The sequence below is a fragment of the Chiloscyllium plagiosum genome, chromosome 15, assembly GCF_004010195.1.
Source record: "Chiloscyllium plagiosum isolate BGI_BamShark_2017 chromosome 15, ASM401019v2, whole genome shotgun sequence".
Lineage (NCBI taxonomy): Eukaryota > Metazoa > Chordata > Chondrichthyes > Orectolobiformes > Hemiscylliidae > Chiloscyllium > Chiloscyllium plagiosum.
The window spans coordinates 46325401-46334975 of record NC_057724.1 but is presented as its reverse complement, the minus strand read 5'-3'; the positions used below and the strand labels follow the sequence as shown (position 1 = coordinate 46334975).

The 9575-nt window shown below is 41.2% G+C and overlaps 1 long non-coding RNA gene across 1 annotated transcript in view; it reads left to right on the top strand.

Moving 5' to 3' along the window:
• Window positions 1-9137: 9137 nt before the first annotated feature.
• The window catches only part of LOC122557290, a 12193-nt gene continuing 11755 nt past the window's right edge, over window positions 9138-9575 (top strand). Inside the window, exon 1 of the long non-coding RNA XR_006313788.1 lies at window positions 9138-9265. This is a non-coding gene — a long non-coding RNA (uncharacterized LOC122557290). The remainder of the gene's footprint in view (window positions 9266-9575) is intronic.

The window sequence follows — 9575 nt, the reverse complement described above, 5'->3', positions numbered from 1 at the left end:
ACCTCACATTTGCCTGGATTGAAAGCCATCTGCCACTTTTCTGCCCAACTCTCCAGTCTATCTATATTCTCCTGTATTCTCTGACAGTTGCTTATACTTTCTGCCACTCCACCAATCTTTGTGTCATCTGCAAACTTGCTGGTCATACCAACAGTGCCCTCTTCTAAATCATTTATGTATATTACAAACAACGGTTTGGTCACCTTTTTCCATTTCGAGAAACTTCCTTCAACTACTACTCTCTGTCTCCTGTTGCTCAACTAGTTTTTTATCCACCTAGCTAGAACACCGTGCACACCATGTGACTTCACTTTCTCCATTAGTCTACAATGGGGAACCTTATCAAACGCCTTACTAAAGTCCATGTATATGACATCAACAGCCCTTCCTTCATCTAACAACTTGGTCACTTCCTCGAAGAACTCTATCAAGTTGATAAGGCATGATCTCTCCCACACAAAACCATGTTGCCCATCACTGAGAAGCTCATTCCTTTCCAAATATAAATAGATCCTATCTCTCTGTACCCTCTCCAGCAACTTTCCCACCAACGACGTCAGGCTCACTGGTCTGTAGTTACCCGGAATATCCCTACTACCCTTCTTGTACAGGGGGACAACATGAGCAACCTTCTAGTCCTCCGGCACCTCACCTGTGTTTAAGGATGCCACAAAGATATCTGTCAGGGCCCCAACTATTTCCTCTCTCGCCTCCGTCAGCAACCTGGGATAGATCCCATCTGGTCCTGGGGATTTGTCTACCTTAATAACCTCGAGCATACCCAACACATCTTCCCTACTTATGCCAACATGATCCAGACTAATCAAACTTCTATCTCTAATCTCAACATTCATCATGTTCCTCTCCTCAGTGAAGACTGATGCAAAGTAATCATTCAGAATCTCACCCATTCTCTCAGGTTCAGCACACAGCCTTCCTTCATTATCTTTTAGTGGACCAATCCTTTCTCTAGTTACTCGCTTGCTGCTTACATAAGAATAAAATGCTTTGGGATTTTCCTTAATTCTGCTAGCTAAAGCTATTTCATGACCCCTTTTAGCCCGCTTGATTCCTTGTTTAAGACTTGTCCTACTCTTCCGATATTCCTCCAGGGCCCGTTCAGTTCTCAGCTGCCTAGACCTTATGTACGCTTCCCTTTTCCTCCTGGCTGGTCGTACAATTTCTCCTGTCATCCACGGTTCACGAATCTTGTCCTTCCTATCTTTTGCCTTCAACGCGACATGCCTATACTGCGCTGCCATTAACCTATCTTTGAAAGCCTCCCACATCCCTTCAAATAACTGTGTCCAATCCACATTTCCCAGTTCCTGCCTAATTTTGATATAATTGGCCTTGGCCCAGTTTAGTACTCTTCCTTTAGGACCACTCTCTTCTTTATCTACGAGTATTATAAAACTTACAGAATTGTGGTCATTGTTCCCAAAGAAATCCCCCGCCACAAATTCTACCACTTGTCCTGTCTCGTTCCCCAGTACCAGGTCCAATATGGCCCCTTCCCTCGTCGGACTATTGACATACTGCTCTAGAAAACTCTCCTGGATGCTTCGTACAAATTCTACTCCATCCAGACCTCTGATGCTAAGTGTATCCCTGTCAATGTTTGGAAAATTAAAATCTCCAACACCACTACCCTATTGCCTCTACATCTATTCATAATCTGTTCTTCTACCTCACGATCACTATTGGGAGGTCTGTAATACAGCCCCAACAATGTAACTGCACCCTTCTTATTTCTCAGCTCCACCCAAGACTGCCATAGCATCCTCCTTTAGCACAGTCATGATATCGTCCCTGACCAGCAATGAAACTCCACCCCCTCTTTTACTTCCCTCCCTGTCCTGTCTGAAACATCTGTATTCCGGAATATTCAGTTGCCAATCATCATGACCTTCCCTCAAAGAAATCTCTGTGATGGCAATAATGTCTTACTCCCAGGCACCAATCCAAGCCCTAAGTTCATCTGCCTTACACACTATACTTCTTGCATTAAAGTAGATGCATTTCAGGCCACCAGTTCTTTTGCGCTCACCTGCTTTCTGCCTATTCTTCCCTTTATTAATGCTATCTTCATAATTCTTACAGTCTGCAGTCTCCACCTCACTGCCTACTTGTTTTCTCTTCTGGTTCCCAGTCCCCTGCCACATTAGTTTAAAACCTCCCCAACAGCAGTAGCAAAAACTCCCCTGAGGACATTGGTTCCGGTCTGGTGCAGATGTAGACCATCCCTTTTGTAAAAGTCCCACCTTCCCCAGAACCGGTCCCAATGTCAAGCCAAGAGTCCCACAACAAAAATGAATTCCTAATCTTGCTCATGTGCCAGTGCTAATGAGGTGCAGTTTTCTGGATGAATTCTCAAACTATATTCCTGTTCTGGTATTGCAATAATTAAATGACTGTTAAAGATCCCATAATATGATTTGATAAAAAAATTGCATAACCATCAACAAATAAAATGAGGTCTTTCCTATTTTGCTGTTTATGGGATGGTGCTGTAATAAAATGATTATGTTTGTCGAGGTAACAACTGTCAGCACATTTCAACGTAATCATTATGTTTGGTATTCTGTATGTTTCCAACATGGAATTAATCCCAATAAGTGCAAGGTGTTGCCTTTTAAGAATTCTAGAAAGGGAAGGATTTACACAATGAATAGTAGGTCCCTAGAGAATACTGCCGAAAGGGTTCTATGGGTTTACAAGCCCATAGATCCCTGAAGGTGTGAGCACAGGCAGGGAGGTGAAGAAGGCATAGAGGATGCTTGGCTTCATTAAACAGGGCACAGACTATAGAGGCAAGGAAGTCTTGTTTCAAATTTATAAAACATTGGTTAGGCCACAGATGAAATACTACGTGCAATTTTGGGTCACTATACTATCAAAAGGATGTGATTGATCTTGAGAAGGTGCAGAGGAGATTAATTGGAATGTTGCCAGAGATGAAAAATCTCAATTGTGAGGAAAGACTGGACAGGCTAGGTTTGTTTTCTTTGGAACAGAGGAGGTTGAGGGGTGACTTAATTGAGGTATACAAAATTATGAGCGGCATGAACAAGGTAGATAGCAAAAATCTCTTCCCCATTGCAGACCTTTCTAAGACCGGAGGGCACAAGTTTAAGGCGAGAAGCAAATGGTTTCGAGGAGGTCTGAGGATTTTTTTTCACCCAGAGTTTGGTGGACATTTGGGTTGTGCTGCCTGAGAGGGTGATGTAGGAAAATACTCTTACATTTAAGAAGCACCTGGGATGCGCACTTAAAATGCCAGGACATTGTAGTCTATGGACCAAGTGCACGTAAATAGGATTAGTGCAGTTTGGTGTTGGTTAGTCAGCATAGACATGATGTGACAAAGGGTCTCTTTCTATGTAGTATTACTCTACAATGAGCTACTTTATAAATACAACTTTTTTTAGTGGTAGAGCTATATTAAACATTCACTCTGCTCATAGATTTGGCATTGGCAGAATTTTGAGTTGGCAATTATTAGGTAGAGATTCTGAATGTTTTTTTAAATCACTTCAACAGAAATTAATGGACTCTTGACGATATATCATAAATTCAATCATTTGTGAAAGTATTCTGTCATGCTATGGAGGGAGATTGGGAATGTCTCCTCATTGAAACTTCAGCTATCTCATTTTTAATTTTATTAATTCATGGGATGTGAGCATGGCGTTAAGACTAGTATTAATAGTCCATCTCTCATTAACCTTCAGAAGGTAATGATGAGCTGACTTATTAAACCATTTTAATCCATCTGGTGAAGGTACACCTATAATTTTGTTTGGAAGATTTTTTTTTTATCCAGCAACAGTGAAAGGTCAGCGATATAGTTCTGAGTCAGAATGGAGTGTGGCTTAGAGCTTCGAGTGATTGTCAATGCACTTCCTGCCTTTGTCATTTGAGATGAAAGTGATCATGTTTTGGAAATCTTGATGAGTGGCTGCAGTGTATCTTACATTTGGTACCTATTGCTGCCATTTGTGCTGATGGTGAAGGAGGTGAACATAAGAACATCAGGATTAGAAGCTGAAGTAGGATATCATTCAGCCCCTCAAATCTGCCCCACCATTCAACAAGACCAAGGCTGATTTAACACAGACCTCAATTCATCTCCTTCAACAGCTCATCGCATGTTTCAACACCCCAACATGTCAAAAATTTAATTACCTCTTCTCTAAATACATTCAGTGATCTAACCCCATAACTGCCTGGGATAGAGATTTCTCAGACATTCACTACTCTGTAGGAGAAGAAATTTCTTTGGATCTTAGTTTTAAATAAGTGTTCCTTTAATCTGTAACAATGTCTCTTATTTTGAGATTCTCCCACTCATGAAAATGTGATACTGAGAAACCCCACAGTAACTTGTTTCATGTCAAAGTTACAAAAGGGATAAGGCTACCTCTTCATCCCATAAATCAGCCTTGTATATCTCTTTAAACTGCCTCCATTGTCACAATATGCTTACTTAAATACAAGAATTAAAACTGTACATCGCACTACAAGTGTGGTCTCTTCAACACCAGAGTTTATAGTAAGAGATTATCATCAGTTCTGTCAAAATGCATGTTTCTTCAATACGAATTGGCTTTAACACAATTGAAAAAGTTAGACCATTACTTGTAGAATGAGAAATTTCCTTACATTGGTTATAATGTGATTCTGGCCACATTCATTTCAATGGCGCGAGACCATACGAGAACAGAACTATTGCATTATATCAGAACCAACTGTATTATTTTAAAACTCCAACCCACTAGCAACAAATGTCAAAATTCCACTTACTTTCATATTATTTGTTGCACCTGCATGCTAATGTTATGTGATTTTTGCACAAAAAAACCAAGATCCCTCTTCATTGCACTTTTTTGAAGTCTCACGATAATGTTTTCAGTAGCTGATGAGATGCTGATCAAAAAACAATCTACTTCCTCTTTAATCACATTCAGTGATCTAACCGCTACAACTGCTTGCAATAGAGATTTTTTAGGCATTCACAACTCTGTAGAAGAAATTCCTTTGCATCTTAGTTTTAAACGAGTATTCCTTTATTCTATAATTATGTCTCCTATTCTGCTATTCATCCACCCACGCAGAAACATTCTATTACATTCCTGACTTGTTCCTTGTGGATAATAATGGACAAGTTTTTTGAGATGATGTACACACCACATAATTCCCTGAAAATGATCTGCTGTTGCAGCCAATGTATTTATATAGCTGGTCCAATTAAGATTTTAACTTTCCAAACATAGACTGGGACGGCCATAGTGTTAAGGGTTTAGATGGAGAGGAATTTGTAAGTGTGTACAAGAACATTTTCTGATTCAGTATGTGGATATACCTACTAGAGAAGGTGCAAAACTTGACCTAGTCTTAGGAAATAAGGCAAGGCAGGTGACTGAGGTGTCAGTGGGGGAGCACTTTGGGGCCAGCGACCATAATTCTATTCGATTTAAAATAGTGATGGAAAAGGATAGACCAGATCTAAAAGTTGAAGCTCTAAACTGGAGAAAGGCCAATTTTGATGGTATTAAGCAAGAACTTTCAAAAGCTGACTGGGGGTAGATGTTCGCAGGTAAAGGTACGGCTGGAAAATGGGAAGCATTCAGAAATGAGATAACAAGAATCCAGAGAAAGTGTATCCCTGTTAGGGTGAAAGGAAAGGCCTGGTAGGTATAGGGAATGCTGGATGACTAAAGAAATTGAGGATTTGGTTAAGAAAAAGAAGGAAGCATATGTCAGGTATAGACAGGATAGAACGAGTGAATCCTCAGAAGAGTATAAAGGAAGTAGGAGTATACTTAAGAGGGAAATCAGGAGGAAAAAGGGGGACATGAGATAGCTTTGGCAAACAGAATTAAGGAGAATCCAAAGAGTTTTTACAAATACATTAAGGACAAAAGGGTAACTAGGGAGAGAATAGGGCCCCTCAAAGATCAGCAAGGCAGCCTTTGTGTGGAGCCACAGAAAATGGGGGAGATACTAAATGTGTATTTTGCATCAGTATTTACTGTGGAAAAGGGTATGGAAGATATAGAATGTATGAAAATAGATGGTGACACCTTGAAAAATTTCAGAGGAGAAAGTGCTGGACGTCTTGAAACGCATAAAGGTGGATAATTCCCAGGACCTGATCAGGCATACCCTAGAACTCTGTGGGAAACTAGAGAAGTGATTGCTGGGCCTCTTGCTGAGATATTTGTATCATCGATAGTCACAGGTGAGGTGCTGGAAGCCGGGAGGCTGGCTAACGTGGTGCCACTGTTTAAGAAGGGTGGTAAGGACAAGCCAGGGAACAATAGACCAGTGAGCCTGACATTGGTCGTGGCAAGTTGCTGGAGGGAATCCTGAGGGACAGGATGTACATGTATTTGGAAAGGCAAGGACCGATTAGGGATAGTCAACATGGCTTTGTGCGTGAGAAATCATGTCTCACAAACTTGATTGAGTTTTTTGAAGAAGTAACAAAGAGGATTGATGATGGCAGAGTGGTAGATGTGATCTATGTGGACTTCAGTAAGGCGTGGTCAGAGTATTGAGTACAGGAGTTGGGAGGTCATGTTGCGGCTGTACAGGACATTGGTTAGGCCACTGTTGGAATATTGTGTGCAACTTTGGTCTCCTTCCTATTGGAAAGATGTTGTGAAACTTGAAAGGGTTCAGAAAAGATTTACAAGGATGTTGCCAGGGTTGGAGGATTTGAGCTATAGGGAGAGGCTGAACAGGCTGGGGCTGTTTTCCCTGGAGCGTCAGAGGCTGAGAGATGATCTTATAGAGGTTTACAAAATTATGAGGGGCATGGATAGAGTAAATAGGCAAAGTCTTTTTCCTGGGGTTGGAGAGTCCAGAACTAGAGGCATAGGTTTAGGGTGAGAGGGAAAAGATATAATAGAGATCTAAGGGGCAACATGAGCTGCCAGAGGAAGTGGTGGAGGCTGGTAAAACTGCAACATTTAAAAGGCATTTGCATGAGTATATGAATAGGAAAAGGTTTGGAGGGATATGGGCCAGGTGCTGACAGGTGGGACTAGATTGGGTTGGGATACCTGGTCGGCGTGGATGGGTTGGACTGAAGAGTCTGTTTCCGTGCTCTTTATCTGAATGACTCTATGTCTCTAAGTTCATGATCTTTGGCAACATTCAGGCGTTATGAAGTCCATATAGCCAGATAACTTTTAAAAAGTGATTCAAACTTCATTCACTAGCTGAAAGAATGGCACAGCGTGATTTATCATTTTAAAACTTTTACTAAAACAAATGATTAAACTAATACAAAATTGACAAAATGGGTTATTATTGTAAGCCATATTCACTCTCAAAACTACTGAGTTCAGCATTCACCTTTTATGTTTACCATATATCACACACTCCATGAAACTACAATCACCTCATGGCAAACAATGTAGAATTATTCACAATTGTTCATAGTTGTTTTATAATCCATTTGTGGGAATGTAAGACAGCATTTATTATCCATCTCTAATTGCCTTCTTGAGCTTTTGCAATCCATGGGATGTTGGGACACCCACAGTGGTGTTAGAAATGGATTTCCAGGATTTAACTCAGTGACAGTGAAGGGATGGCAATTTACAGTAGTTCCAAACCAGAACATTGTGTTGCTTAGAGGGGAATTTGCAGGTGATTGTGTTTCCTCTCAACTGTAGCCACGGTCCTTCTAGTTGGTAGAAGTTATGTGTTTGGAAGGTGTTATCAGAGGAGCTTTGGTCAGGTATTGCTTTGCATCCTGTAGATGCTAGACACTGCTGGCATTGTTTGTCAGTGGTGAAAGGAGTGAATGTTGAAGGTGATAGATGAGATAAGCTGAGATGATTGGCCTCCTTTGTGCTAGGTATTCTCCACCCAGTGGAGATTTTCCCCAATTTCCATTGACGCAGTCTTGCCAATGCTCCTTCATCCCAAACTCAGTTAAATACTATCTTGATGTCATGGGCAGTCACTCCTACCTCACCTTTGGTGTTCAGCTCATTAATCCATGTTTGGACCAAGGCTTTACAGATATCTGGAAATGAGTGGCCCTGCTGGAGCCAAAACTGAGAAACATTGAGCAGGTTATTCCTTTGCAAGCCCTATTTGCAACTGTCAGTGACCTCCTTTTCATTTTGCTGACAATCAAGAGTAGACTGCTCGGATGGCAATTGGCCAAGTTGGATTTGTCCTGTTTTTGTGGAGAAGAGATACCTGGACGATTTTCCAAATTGTCGGTTAGATGTCAGTGTTGTGGCTGTAATGGTATATTCAGGGGCATCGGTAGTTCTGGAGCAAAAGTCTTCAATACTAATCCCAAACTTTTGTTGACCTCATAGCCTTTGCAGTATTCAGTGTCTTCAGTTTTTTCTTGATATCAAGTGGTGAAAATAAAATTATTTAATAAGTGGTAATTTGTGATGCTGATGACCTCAGGAGCAGGCAGTGATGGCTCATTTACTCAACAATTTTGGCTAAAGGTAGATGCAAGTACTTCAGCCTTGTATTTTGCACTGATGTGCTGGGCTCCCCTATCATGATGGATGGGTATATTGATGGAACCCACACATCCTGTGAGATTTTTAATTGTCCAGCACCAGTCACAAATAGATACTGCAGGACTACAGACTTTAGATCACATCTGGTGTGAGAGTCATGTCGGTTGCATTCTGCTTTCTCTGTCTGCCATAAAGTAGTCCTGTGTTATACCTTCAGCATGTTGATACCTCATTTTTAGGAATGAAGACTGTTGCTCCTGGTATGCCCTCCTGCACTCTTTATGAAACTAACTGATCTGCCAGCTTGTTGATAATAGTAAAATGTCAGTCTGTGAAGCTACAGATTATGTTTGAATGCAATTCTACTACTGCTGATAGCCCGAAGTGTCTCATAGATACCCAGTTTTAATTTTCTAGATCCATTTGAAGTCTGTTCCATTAAGCATGGTGGTAGTGCCAAAAACGTGATGGATGGTATCCTCAGTGTAAAGATGTTATTACACATCTTTGGAGCAGGTGGGACTTGAATCCAGGAGTAGAAACACTACCACTGAACCACAAGAGGGCACAGGAAGGATATTATTAAATTTGAAAGGATGCAGAAAAGAGTTACAAAGGTGTTACCAGGACTGGAGGGTTTGAGTTCTGAGGAGAGGCTGGATAGGCTGAGATCATTTTTCCTGGAGCACGGGAGCTGAGGGAGAACCTTATAGAGCTTTACCAAATCATGAAGGACACAGATAATGTGAAGATCAAAGGTATTTTCCCTAGGTTGTGGGAATTCGAAACTATTGGGCACAGGTTTAAGATGGGAGGAGAAACATTTAAAAGGAACCTGAGGAGCAACTTTTTCACACAGAGGGTGGTGTGTATATGGAATGAGCTGCCAGAAGAAGTGGTAAAGGTGGCTACAATTACAACATTTAAAAGGCATTTGATAGGTACATGGATAAGAGATTCTGGATCAGTGGTGCTGGAAGAGCACAGCAATTCAGGCAGCATCCGTGGACAGGCAAAATCGACGTTTCGGGCAAAAGCCCTTCATCAGGAATAAAGGCAGAGAGCCTG